This window comes from Heterocephalus glaber, unplaced genomic scaffold, assembly GCF_053883595.1.
Source record: "Heterocephalus glaber isolate CG9 unplaced genomic scaffold, H.glaber_assembly_v1.0 deba00001606, whole genome shotgun sequence".
Lineage (NCBI taxonomy): Eukaryota > Metazoa > Chordata > Mammalia > Rodentia > Bathyergidae > Heterocephalus > Heterocephalus glaber.
In genome coordinates, this window is record NW_028258377.1 from 9,229,835 (window position 1) to 9,244,534 (window position 14,700).

The window sequence follows — 14,700 nt, forward strand, 5'->3', positions numbered from 1 at the left end:
TAGGTTTTGCTATAGTAATATCAAGCCAATTTAAGAATCTGATCATCTTTTCTCTGGATAAAAATTGCCTAGTCTCCAAGAAGGAGGAAAATTCCACACTTCTAGCTTTTGAGAATAAAGTGGGAGGATGAGACTGCACACATTAAGATAACTTACCTTTATGTCTAATATGCTAATTTTTTGATTCCCAAGCCTCTCTGGTCTAATTAAAACTTTGGTTTCCTTGGGAATAAGTCAGTGCAGTCAGTCACCAGGTTGTGTGGGTTGAGGCGGAAGCTTGGGGCACAACACTCTGCTCCGCAACCTTCAGCAAGTTCTCCTGTTTTCAGCTTTGTACCTCATGTTCTCCACATTTTGCCTTTCCTTGCATCTAAGTCCTAAACTTGTCTAGGATTCTGTGGGTGAGACATGGGAGGAGAGGAATTAGCTTATTTTAGCTCTTTCCATTTTGTGGCCATATTGATGGTAGCTTTCTGTGCTCTTATGTGAAGTTACCGATCCTCTATTCATTTTTTTCTAAAGTTTGTGGGAAGTTTTCATTTATTGTTATTTCTTTTTTCACTCTTTTTTTCCCTTTGGAATTTAAAAAACATTCTTAACTATATTCAGTGGGGATTTCTGAAGGAAAAGCGATGAATGTTTTGCGTCAATTAGTCATATGTCTTACATTTTCATGTTTCTGTTCTTTTTCAAAATTGAACACAAACACGATTGGCTTTAGTCCATGGAGTATTAATGGAAATAGTAAGTTACTGCTCTTGGCTTACCAAATAAATCTGTCTTTTTCTCCAAACTGTACAATATTTTATACTCTTTTTTTCCCTCTAGGGATAGACATTCATTCTTTTCTCTGTAACCTAATATTCAAGTGTTTGTAAAAAAACAAAGGAAGCACATATGAACATAGCAGCTAACAAAATTGAAGTATGTATTGGGAGTATGGCCATCCCTTAATAGCTTGAAAAGTTTGTTCATCAATTGGAAAGTTGAACTTTAGAGTATTAAAAACAGTTTAGAGGTGGCAATGTACAAAAGTCATCAACAGGGACATTGAAGACTGGTGGAGATGTAAGAGCTCAAAAACTGAAGTTGCCTATAGTACTTCCCATCAACTGCCTTGGCTTCCACGGTGTCTACAAGGTCCTAGTAACCTGCTCACTTGAGCTCTTCCTGTCCTTCAGCATCTAGTCAGATAGTTCTTCCATTAGAACCTGTCCTGTATAGAGCTCTCATACCTTCTATTTTCTCCAAACTCTTGTTGTTTCCAAATGCTTTTCTGTGACCTGATGCTGAGCTCTAATGAAGTTTCACTGGTCTTTAGAAAAATGAAGTAATGGAAACAGTGCATACATATTTGAGTGTCCATGTGGTGTGAAGTTCCAGCTCTTATTTCTGAATAAAGTCTGGCCTCTATTAGGATACCATTGGAGGTCATTTATAAAACAATCATGATAGTAAAAAATAGCCATACAAGTGTTTAGTGGCCAAAATGACAAGTTATAAACACCAGAAACAGCTCTGTCCTAGGGTACTGGAATTCACATGGGAGTTGTCATCCCAACACACCACCTATGGCCTTAGCTACATCCCTTCTCCTTATATTTTGTCTGTCTCACAACAAATATCTTTGTCATAAGTTTCTGTTCCTGTTGTCTGTGTGTGGGGTTCTTAGAAAACACTTAGTATATCATTGGAAATTAATGGATGAACTGGTCACATTCCCTGGCTGCTGGTCAGTTTTAATGACTTGTATTCAAGGGGTTGGCACTAATAAATAGTGTGGAACTCCCATTTTGATAGTAATGCTTTTGTTGGATGTTCTGCACTGAGATACTTCACTGCCCTCCTGTCCTCACTGCTGCTTTCAAAGGATGGCAAGTCCAAGCCTGGCAGGATTACAGGGATCAAAATTCTCCAGGTACTTCCTCTTTTTTCTTCCTCAATATATCACACATCTTTCCCTGTCTCTCCCACTAAACTGTGGGCTCCTTAGGGGACCCTGTTTAATTCATCACCATATTCTTACTGCCTCTGGCAAGCAGCTCAATGCCTGGTGGACACTCAGGCAACCTGTGTAGCACAAGTAGTAAAGAATCATAGCTACAGAATTTTCATAGAACATATAATTAGCGAGTACCTCCATGCTATCCTTATTTACTAGGAAAAAACAAACACTGAAAAACTTGTAAATCACAAATCATAAGGAACTAATGAATGAATTTACTAAAGTTGTGAACTTCTTAAAATTGTATGAAAAATCGTGTGAATGTTTGGTGCATGTGCATTTTTCTGGAGAAGAGTTTTCACAGCTCTACCTTGAAAGCTTAAGAACCACCAAAGGAAATGAAGCTTATATTATGACCAAGTACACCTGAATATACATTCTAAGATGGGAAATGCTGTATCAACACGAGAGGTTATTATTATTATTGTTCATGAGTCTCCTGTTTTGGAATGTCTAACTTTCTGGCTTTACCATATTTTTTGTTGTCATTCTTTCCTGGACACTCTATAGCATTGAGTGGTGGATATTATTATGGGAGATTAATCCTGGATCCAGAGTTAGAGTAACTAAGTTTGATGCATGAAACTGAAGCTCCAGGTGATTCAAAGAGATTTTTGGGTTTTTAACTAACTGGATTGAGGAGAGCGTTTTGTTTCACAAACATGATCATAATTTGCTCTTATTTACTTTTAAATTATAAATGATTATTCAGTAATTTTTTCTTCTTTTAAAACAGACTCTCGAAAACATTGCTTTAATGAAAAATAAAACTTAAAAGCAGCTGTGATGCTGGTATGTAATGATTGAACTATAATTAAGAGTTGCAATTATTCCCAATTAGACATTTGGAATGCCAAAGTAGGAATCTCAATCAATTCAAGCCAGGGAAGGGAGAATCAGGCCTGAGACAGGGAGAGTCTGGAGGCTGGGAAAGGCTTGTCTTAGGGCCCCCTGAGTATCCAGTTGAAGAAGTTTGGTCACAGAATGGAACTTTTTAGGGATTGATTCCTTTTTTGTAGTAGGATTGTCGAGGAAAGATTCTGCCTTTCTAAGATTTGAGGAGGAAAGAAAATCCTGCTCAAAGGAAGATGTTTTCAAAGGATATTCCCCTGAAGACTTCTGAGACTTACAATTCCAAGAATAGACAAGATACCCCGTCAGAACTTCCTCCTTACGAAAACGTCATTCACTTGAGGGTGTATGAGGGCCAGTACACCCTTCTCCTAGCACACAGAGGTTCCATGAACTGGTGTAATTTCCAGGATGCCAGCCTTCCCCACCCCCATAATTTTGTGTTACTTCACATACACTTCCCTTTTCCACAATTACTTAACTATTTTGATCTTATTTTCACAGTTAATATGACAGTGATTCTGTGCTTCCATGGCTCTACTTTTAACTCACAAATGAACTTAACCTAGGACTTGATACTATGGTCCTGACAGGTACAGCAGGAGATAAATATCTGTATTATTTGGTTTGTTGTGAGGGTCCTCCTGATGGTGTAATTTCCCATTGTGACCTATGCCTGCAATTGTGACAATGGTGACTGAACCAGGGAGGGAGTAGGAGGCATATCTGAGAAACTTTGAGCCTGAAAGACCTCTTGAATGAGGATACAACACATAAGACAGAGCCATGGTGGGATGTGGCTGGAAAATTCCTGTGTTAGCTCATGGGAGTGGACTTTGACACTTAGGTTTTATCTACCAGCATGAGCTGGTATGGGCTCATGGCAGGATTTTAAATGAAGAGACCTGGCCAGAATTGAGCTTTGTAAGATGTGTCAGGCATTCTTTTTTGGGGGTAGATGTTGACAACTGAGGGAAACCTTGGACCAGGAATATGTACTGGAGGCTGCTTCAGCAGTCTAGGGAAGAGTACTGATCTGGGAGCAAGGTGGTTATGGATGAGCCAGTGGAATGGGTGGTCAATGAACAGGCAGGTGGGGAACAGCAATAAGGTTGAGGTTGAGATATTTTGAACTTAGACGAGAGAGAGAGAGAGAGAGAGAGAGAGAGAGAGAGAGAGAGAGAGAGAGAGAGAATTATTTGAAAAGAGCAAAAAATCAGGCAAGAGAAAATGAGTGAGTTTGGAATGAATTGTGTTGTTTGATTTTTGGAGATGAGAGAATGTCCATCAGAAAGTGTGCAACCAGCATTAGGAGTATGGGAGCTAGGTTGTGGCATCCCTGATGAGAGAAAAACTAAATCCCAAGGGATGCTTATCTGAACCCAGGGCCAACAACGAGTCCTGAAAATACCAATCCTTCTGCCAGACCTCATGGCTTTCTTTGGGTCTTCATTTTTGAGGACTGAGAATAGGTGCGGGTTGGGTCTATGGGTTCATTGTGACACTCAGCTGCCAAGGCAATAAGAAGCTATTGTGCTCTGACCCCGGAATGGGGCAGATCTAATCACACACCTATCACTTCTAGCAGTACAACACTGGTTAATTTATTTGACCTTCTGGATGTCAATTTCCTTATCAATGAAATAAGATAATAATAGAACCTGCCTCATAGGTTTATGTAACAAATATTTACTGAGTACTTTTTCTGTGCTAAGCATGGTGGGTTTATAGAGATGCATCCCTGGCTTGAAACAACTCACTGCCTACAAGACAGACAATAAATGGTACAAAACATAGAAGCTGCTATAGAGACTGGACCAGGAAGGGATAAGAACACATGGGAGTTTACTAATCCCCTAGGCAGCTCTCACACCAATCAAATTGACAGTCCAGCTTAATTGTCACATTCCAGCCCTTGTCAACCTGACTCCCAAATACATTTCCTCAAACCATATTTAATCTACAAATAAACACAAAGATTGACCCAGACTTTGTGTGTGTGTGTGTGTGTGTGTACGTGTGCACATGCGTGTGTTCAAAGGTGGGAGAGGTAGTTTCCTGTTTCCTGGAGAGGATGTAGCAGATGAATTCTGAGGACTGAGTAGAAATGATTCCAAGCTTCTCAATCCTGGATGCACATGAGAATCACCTGGGGTTCAGGGTTCTACCATGACCAATCAAATCAGATGGTCTCTCAGTTGGGATGGGGTGGAGTAGATGGACCCACAGGCATCAGTATAATTTTAAGGCATTTTGTGTAATTCTTAAGTGCAGCTGTGACAGTTAAACTGGATTTTCAACTTGATGGGCTCAGGAGCCCCCTTGGAGATTAGTAAAGCTTATTTCTGGATTTGTCTGGATGGATTGTGGAGAAGGGACCTTTGGTACTATGTCTGGTCCCTGACCTCTTCCTTTCTGGTGCTGTTTCCACGCGGTACTTCTTTGGCTGCCATGGAAGTGAGAGTTTTGGCCTGTCACACCATTCTACCATGATGTTTCTGCCTTGGAGCCATCAGACCTCTGAAACCATGAGCCAAATCAAATCTCTTATCTTTTAAATTGTGGGTGTTGGGTATTTTATCCAGCAATGGGAAAACTGATTAATATAGAAAATTGGTACGAGAGAAGTGGGGTCATTGCTGTGACTATACTTGACCATTAGTGTGACTATACCTTTCCAAAGTTCAGAAACCTTTGGAAATGGTTTGTAGGTAGTTTGTAAAAGTTTTGCATGTAGCCTAGAGAAGCCCTATAATGTTATAAGCAGAGCCTGATGGGCAGTTCTGGTAACACCTAAGAAGACCAGAATGCTGACAGGAATGTAGAGAGTAAAGGTCAGACTTATGAAATTTCAGACAAGGTCTTTATTGTGAATTGAACTAGAGGTCATGCACATTTCATTCTGGCAAAGAACTTGTCTACATTTTGTCCATATCATGAGACTTTGCAGAAGGCTCAGATAATTGATCTGGAGAAGGAAATTTGAAGGCAGCCCAGTGTCAGGCTGTAGCATGGGTACTGTTGACTGCTTTTATCCAGATTTATAGTAAGAATTGAGAGTAAAAAGCAGATCAGAAAGATTTGAAAAACTTAAATTTGAGCCAGAGAAAAGGCAAATGTAGAGCTGGTGCCAAAGGAGTGTGGTGGCTGAAGAGCTTTATCACCATGAAAAAGAAACTAAGAACTTTGAACCAGGACAAGAAGAAAGATACCTTGAGGCATCATCACAAAGACCCTACCTATCAAAGCCCAAAGTATAACCTTTATTTGAGAAGAGAGCCCTGGGGTGTCTTGCTTAAGAAGGACCTTCTAGGGAATTGAATCCCCAGGAATCATTTCACAGTGTTCAGGCATCTAGAAACTTAGAGGATGCAGGGGTCCAGGGGGCCTGGCTATTGTTCACAGTTGTGACAGACCTTGGCATTGTCCACATGATGCTGGTTTTTCAGACATGCAGGATGTATATGTTGTGGGGTCATGGAGGCTTCAAAGGAAGTTCTGGGAGGCCAGGGAATGACCCTGAGAGGTGAGTGCATTAAGCTGTGGGAATGAAGCTGAAGGTGCAGCAGATACCCAGGACCTCAGAGGTGCCAGGAACATGGAATGTCTGCTATGAAAATGCACAGGCAGTGAGTGAATCCAGCCTGTGAAAGAGGCCATGTGAGCTGCAAACAGCAAGGCCATAGGGGTGGAGCCACCCATGCCCTTTGTAATTCATAGCTTACTACTTTGTGCCTTGAATGATGAACATGCAGCTACAGGACTTAATATTTGCCCAGCTGTATTTTAGTTTCATTTTGTTTAATACTTTTTAATCCCCAGTTCTTCCTTTTTTTAATGGAAATGTTACCTTGTACTTTGTATATTGGGTATATTTAACTTGCTTATTGAATTTTTAGACTAATAGCTACCTTGACTCTCAGAGGAGACTCTGGACTTTGGCTTTTGAGCAATGCTGGAATTGTTGAGACTTTGGGGAGAATATCAGTTTTCAGTTGTATGTGAAATAGTTTTATCATGTTAGGTGGACTTATAACTTTGTGTTTTTTGGAAATTAAATATGGTTTGAGGAGAAGTATTTGAGTGTCATGTTGACAAGGGCTGGAATGTGACAGGTAAGCTGGATTGTTGACTTGGTTGGTATGAGAGCTGCCTAGGGGATTGGTAAAGTACATTTCTGGATATATCACAGAGGCATAATTTTGAAGTCTATATCTTGTATCTGGCCCCTTCCTCTCTTGTGTTGTTCTTATGGTTTGTTTCCTAGCTGCCATGAAGTGAGCAATTTTGTTCTGCCATTCCCTTTGATCATGATGTTTCTACCTTGGACTCAACTGACCACAAACTAAAACCTCTGAAACTGTGAGCCAAATGAAACTCTTGTTCCTTTAAATTGTAGGTGCTGGGTATTTTTTTTTGTTTCCCTTCTCTCTCTCCCTCTCTCTCTCTCTCTCTCTCTCTCTCTCAGTACTGGGAATCTAACTCAGGACCTTATGCTTGCCAGGCCCGGTGTTGGGCATTTTGTTCACGATTTGGAAATGCAGAAGCCAATAGCATCTGAATTACCTAAGGAGGAGGTTAGAAGACAGAGTGGATTCTCTCATAAAAAGTGGCAAGTGTGAATTCCTAGAGAAGAGACAGGAAAAGATAGTTCAGATGGACTGCAGAAATCAATTTAGTATATTGTTTTACAAACTGCTGGTCATGGTTTTTTAGAGTCATGAAGACAATTTAGTGTGTCATGACCAACTTTAAAAAATAACCAGAAGAAGATGGAATGGAAAGCACCGGGGCTGGTAGTATATGCTAAGGATCACTCTTTCTAGAAGCATATGTTAGTACATGTACTGAGTCTCCTGCAAAATGTACTTTTGCCATCAGTGCTGCTGAAAGTTTCTGAGAAATGCTGGTTCAGCTAGACTGAGTGCAGGGAGAAGTGAGACCAGGAAGCTAGGGGAAAAGGCCCACGAAAGGTGGTTGAGCTCTTTCCCTAGGGAAGTGGGAGGTCTTTGAAGAGTTTCAAACACAGGGCAGCAAAGCGACCTCCTCAATTCAGAGCCATCCTTCACTTGTAAGGGTAGTGTGAAACAGGAAGAGAGACTGTCACTGTGCTGAGGGTCCATGCGAGAAGGGGTATGGTTTGATGGGCAGCAGCTTAGGGAAGGAGGTGATGGCACATGTAAGGGTGCTACTGGGGCTGAAGATGAAGATGAACCTCTGCCTTTGTCTTATCCACTCTTTTTTTGGTACTGGGGATCGAACTCGGGTCCTTGTGCTTGCAAGGCAGGTGGTGGAACCACTGAGCTAAATCCCCAGCCCTCCTACTTTAAAAAAAATATTATTTATTGGTACATTTTAGGTGTACAATATAATGACATTCATCATTGGAAATTTGCATGTTTACATAATCTCTCTTGATTCTTATTTTTCCCCTTTTCCCCTGCCCTCCCATCAACCCCTCCACCCCTCCCTATTTACAAAGACTTTGTTTCCATTTTTAAATTTTCTCATATTGATTCCATTCCCTTCTTTCCTTTCCCCTACCCCTTCCACTTACCCTTTGCCCCTTTTCTTCCTATTTCACATTATCTTTTAGTCCTTATTTACACTTTCAGTTTCTCACACTAGAGAAACTATTAGGTATTTACACAAGTGTGTCCTATTTATTTCACTTAAGATTATGGCCTCAATGGGCATCCATTTAGCTATAAATGTCTCCAATTTCTCATTTTTTATGGCTGAGTAGTACTCTATTTTATTAAAAAAACCACATTTTCTTTATCCAGTCTCCAGTTAATGGGTGTTTGGGCTGCTTCCAAGTTTTAGCTATTACAAACTGTGCTGCTATGAACACGGCTGCACATATATCATTGTGGTATGATTCTTTGAATTCTTTGGGGAAGATCCCCAGCAGGGGAATAGCTGGGTCAAATGGGACTTCCAATCCTAGGTCTTTGAGGTATCTCCATACTGATTTCCACAGTGGTTACACCAGTCTACACTCCCACCAGCAGTTGAGCAGTGTTCCTCTTTCCCCACAGCCCCACCAGCATTTGTTATTGGTTGATTTCATGATAGCATCCATTCTTTCTGGAGTGAGGTGGAATCTCAGTGTTGTTTTCATTTGCATCTCTTGAAAGACCAGTGATGTTGAGCATTTTTTAATGTTTATTTTTATGTTTATTTGCTATTTCTACTTCTTTGAGAAATGTCTGTTCATTTCAGATGCCCATTTTTGGATTGGGTCTTTAAATTTGGGAGGTCTGATTTTTTTTAAATTCTTTTTTTTTTTGGTACTGGGGATTGAACTCAGGTTCTTGCATTTGCGCAGCAGGCACCGAAGACTCTGAGCTAAATACCCGTCCCTTTTTTAAGTTCTTTATAGATTCAAGATAGTAGACCTTTGTGTGAGGAACACCAGGTAAAAATTTTTTTCCACATTGTGGGTTGTCTCTTCAAATTGCTGGTGATTTCTCTTGCAGTGCAGAAGCTTTTTAATAAGAAGAGATCCCACTTGTGGTTTGTGCTAGTTCATGGGCAACCAAGGTTTTGTTCATAAAATCTTTTCCTACACCAATGTCTTCAAGAGTTCTACCTAACCTCTCTTCAAGCTGATTCAGCGTTTCTATTTTAATATTTAGATCATTAATCCACTGCGATTTTAGATTAGTACATGGTGAGAGATATAGGTCTAGTTGTAGTCTTTGGCAAGTTGCAACCCAATTTCTCCAGCACCATTTATTAAAGAGGCTGTCTTTCCTCCAGTGAGGGTGTTTGGCTCCTTTTTCAAAATGAGGTGGCTGAGTGTCTGGAGTTGTTTCTGCATCTTCTAATCTGTCCCGCTGGTCCTCAGGTCTCTTTCTTTGCCAGTACCATGCTGTTATTATCACAGTAGCCTTGTAATATAGTTTCAAGTTGGGGGTTGTGATATCCCCTGCCATGTCTCTGGTACCTAGAATTGCTTTTGCTATTCTGGGTCTCTTCTTGTTCCAAATGAATTTTTGGATTTTTTTCTCAAGGTCCATGAAGTATGCTGCTAGGATTTCAAATGGGATTGCATTGAATCTATATAGCAGTTTTGGAAGGATGGCCATTTTCACTATGTTGGTCCTTCCTACCCAGGAGCAGGGGATGTCTTTCCATTTTCTGATATCATTTTCAATCTCTTTTTTTTAGAGTGCTATAGTTTTCAGAGAAGAAGTCTTTGATTTCTTTTGTTAGGTTGATTCCTACATATTTCTGGTTTTTGGATGCTATCATGAAAGGAATTCTTTGACCTATTTCTGTATCAGTGAGTCTGTTGTTTGAGTAGAGGAAAGCTATTGATTTTTGTGTGTTGATCTTGTATCCAGCTACTCTACTCAATTTTGTTATTAAGTCTAGAAGACTTTGGTGCAGTTCTTGGGGTTTTCTATACAAAGTTTCCTGTCATCTGCAAATAATGACAATTTGACTTCTTCATTTCCTATCTTTATTCCTTTTATTTCTTTCTCTTGTCTAATTGCCATGGCTAATGTTTCCAAAACTATATTGAACAAGAGTGGTGATAGTGGACATCCTTGTCTTGTTCCTGATTTTAGTGTGAAGGATTTCAGTTTTTGACCCTTTAGTATGATATTGGCTGTTGGTTTTTCATAGATGGCTTTTATCAGATTGAGGTAGAGACCATCTATTCCAATTTTTTGTAGGGTTTTTATCCTAAATGCATGTTGGATTTTGTCAAATGCTTTTTCTGCATCTATGGAAAAAATCATATGGTTTTTATCCTCGGCTCTATTGATATAGTGTATTATATTGATTGATTTGCATATATTGAACCATCCCTGCATCCCTGGGATGAATCCCACTTGGTCAGGGTGTATGATCTTGATGATCTTCTGCATTCTATTTGCCAGTATCTTATCAAGGATTTTTGCATCTATGTTCATTAGTGAAATTGGCCTATAGTTCTCTTTTTGGGTTGGTCTTTTTCTGCTTTGGGGATCAAGGTGATGCTTGCTTCCAGGAATGAATTTGGGAGTATTGGTTCCCTTTCAATTTCATTGAAGAGTTTAAACAGTAGTGGCAGCAGTTCCTCTCTAAATGTCTTGTAGAATTCAGCAGTGAAGCCATTAGGACCTGGGCTTTTCTTACTTGGTAAGTTTTTAATTACATTTTCAATTTCATTGATTGATATTGGGTTTTTTAGATTTTTTAGGTCTTCATCATTCAACTTTGATAATTCATACATATCTAGGAATCTGTCCATTTCTTCTGTGTTGTCCATCTTATTGGTGTATAGGTTCTGGAAGTAGGTATTGATAATCCTCTGGATTTCTGGTGGGTCTGTTGTAATTTCACCCTTTTCATTCCTGATTGCATGGATTTGGGCCTTTTCTTTTCTTTTTCTGATAAGGTTGTCTAAGGGTTTGTTAATTTTGTTTATTCTTTTGAAGAACCAAGTCTATCCTTCATTAATTTTTTGTATCGTTCTCTTAGTCTCCATCGCATTGATTTCTACTCTGATCTTTATAATTTCCTCCCTTGTATGAGCTTTGGGGTTGTCCTGCTCTTCTTTTTCTAGAAGCTTGAGGTTCAGCATCAGGTGGTTTAATTGGACTCGCTCTGTTTTCCTACTATGAGTATTCACTGCTATGAATTTCCCTCATAAAACTGCTTTCATTTTGTCCCATAGATTCAGCTATGTTGTATGGTCATTGTCATTTAATTTAAGGAACTGTCTGATTTCTTCTTTAATTTCCTCTGTGACCCATTGGTTATTCAGAAGTATGTTGTTCAATTTCCATGTGTTTGTGAAATTTTTGTGGTTTCTTTTGCTATTGATCTCCAATTTCATCACACTATTATCTGTTAATATACAGGGGATACCTTCAATTTCTTTGCACTTACTTAAACATGTACTATGAGCAAGTATGTGGTCTATTTTGGAAAACGACCTGTATGCCCCTGAAAAGAATGTGTATTCTGATTTTGTGGAGTAGAACACTCTGTAAACATCTGTTACGTTCATTTGTTCAAGAGTTTGATTGAGTTCTAGTATTTCGTTGCTTATTTTTTGTCTAGTTGATCTATCTGTATGAGACAGTAGGGGTATTGAGGCCCCCCACTACTATTGTGTTAGTGCTTATATGATTTTTCTTGTCCATTAGTATTTATTTTATATAGTTTGGCACACTAGTGTTTGGTGCATATATGATTGTCATCTCTTCCTCTTTCATTGTTCCCTTTACAAGGATGTAGTGTCTTTCTTTGTCTCTCTTAATCAGTGTTTGTTTGAAATCCACTTGATCTGCAAAGAGGATAACTACTACTGCTCTTTTTTGAGTTCTTGTCACATGGAGTATTGCTTTCCACCCTTTAACTTTCAGTCTATGAGTTTCTTTCCGAATTAAGTGTGTTTCTTATTTGCAGCATATTGTTGGATTTTGCTTCTTGACCCATTCTGTCAGTCTGTTTCTTTTTATTGGTGAATTGAGGCCATTAACATTGATGGTTATAACTGATATGTATTTACTTATCATTGTCATGACTTTTTCTTTTTGTTGGGTTCTCCCCCTTTATATTTAATTTCTTGTCATGCCCAATGGATTCATTGTCCTGTGCTTCTTGGAGTTGTGATCCTCATTGTCTGTTCCTAGGATATTGTCTAAAATTTTTTGGAGTGCTCTTTTGATATTCATGAAGTTCCTAAGGTGCTCTTTGTCATGAAAGTATCTTATTTCTCCATCCATTTTTAAAGATAGTTTTGCAGGGTACATCAATCTGGGTTGGAGGCTGCTTTCCTTTAGTGCTTGCAATACCTCACTCCAAGCTCTTCTTGCCTTGGGGGTTTGTGTTGAGAAGTCTGCTGTGATTCTGATGGGCTTTCCTTTGCATGTGATTTGTTTCTTTTCTTTAACTGCTTGTAGAACTTTGTTCTTCTGTTGGGCTTCTGGAATCCTAATAATTATATGCCTATGTGTAGATTTTTTTGATCAAGGCTAGTTGGAATCCTAAATGCCTCACTTATCTGTATGTCAAGTTCTTTTCCCTTGCTTGGGAACTTTTCTGCCATTACTTCTGTGGACAGTTTTTTTTTATGTCATCTGCACTCTCTCCTGTTTCTTTGTTGTCTTCAGTCATTCTTATATTGTTCTTCTTTGCATTGTCTAGCAGCTGCTGGATTGATTTCTCATAGTCCCTTACAATTTTGAAGCAATTTTTCTTTTCCTGGTCACTAATTGCAGTCATATCTTCTATATCTGATATTCTGTCCTCACATTGGCTCATTCTGCTGTGTAGACTTTCAATGGAGTTTTAAATCTCCTGGAAATCTGTTTGCATGTGTTTTATGGATTTCATTTGTTTCCTATGTTGGGATTCCATCATGTTCCTCAGTTCTTCTATTTTTTTCCTGTGTCCTCTCTGGATTTATTAATCATGTCTTGCATTATGAGTACAATCTCTGTTGTTATCTGAGAAATTATTTCTGATTTCATTTTTTCCAGATCCTTTTTTTATTGCCAGTTCAGGGAGTCCAGGTGTTTGAGTATCAGAGTATTCCATCTCATTTCCCTTTGGGGTTGCTTTAGGTGATCTGGAAGTCTGGTTTTGAGACTTGTTTATGTGTCTTCTCATTTTGACATGGGAGGGGGTTTGGGGGAGTGCTGTTGGTGCCCACACATCTCACCTCCTTTGCTGGGAGAGGTGGCACAGTGGGCCAGAAGCCCCTTCCTCTGTGCTGGGATCAGGGGAATGGTGGCCAGGAAGCTCCTTCCTATGTGCTAGAAGCAGTGGAATGGTGGCCTGGAAGCCCTTTCCTCTGTGCTTGGATCATTGGAATGGTGGCCGGGAAGCCCCTTCCTATGTGCTGGGAGTGGTGGAGTGGTGGAATGGTGGCTCTGAAGCCCCTTCTTCTGCACTGGGAGTGATGGTACCTTATCTGCTCCTTCTATGGCAGATCCCTGGCCAGGGCACAGACAGTCCCCTCAGTTCCAATCACATGGGCCTACTTTAGGACCTCAGTAGCATTTTCCTCTCATCTTTCTCCTTCTTGATCTATCCATCTGGGGAGCCCAGCATCAGTCCAATGATTCAAGCAAGGAAAGAGAAGCCTCTGGAATCTTTCTTTAAAATATGCACTATTTGGGCTTTCTGTTCCCCTAGATGCAAAAATAGCAGAGGAGATATAACTAGTACTTTGAGAGAAAATTTCCTTTGAGCTGATTTTAGACATCAATTTTGAGCCCTGAGAGGGATGTTCAGAAAATTCTGGGTTGGAATACATTTCATTTTATCTCATCTGGGGGGCACTCTGTGGGCTTTCTCTTTTCAGTAGAGTTTGTGGGGACTTGGTGGTGCGAGGGTCTCAGATTAAGGGTGGCCCTCCTGGGCTAGGTTTCAGGGTAGAAAGATGTGGGACAGGCAGTACCTGCTCTTGAGGGCCCATTGGAATAAAGAACTGCAACACCATGTCCTCTCTCCTACCACTTCTCCTTCTACTTCAGCCACAAATGGCCACTTTGTGTTTCATGGTCAAACTTGTTTCTGCCTTGCTGTTTTCATTCCTGTTCTCTGCTTGGGAGAATGGTCCCAGATCTTCAGAAACATTTCTACCCCATGGCCACCTTTCCTGTAGGCGACCTTTCCTGACCATCAAGATAGTGTTGCTTCCAATACTTTTTAGTTCTCTGACCTTGCTTTACTTTTCTTGGATTGCATTGTTCTTTACATGAGATGATTCATTTGTTGGTTGTTGTGGTCTCTTCCCTCTTGGGGGCAGGCTTAACAAAGGCAGAGACCACATCTGTCTACCTTGTTCCTCCTAGCATCTTTCATATGCAAAGCAGTTGTAGTGCTTTTGA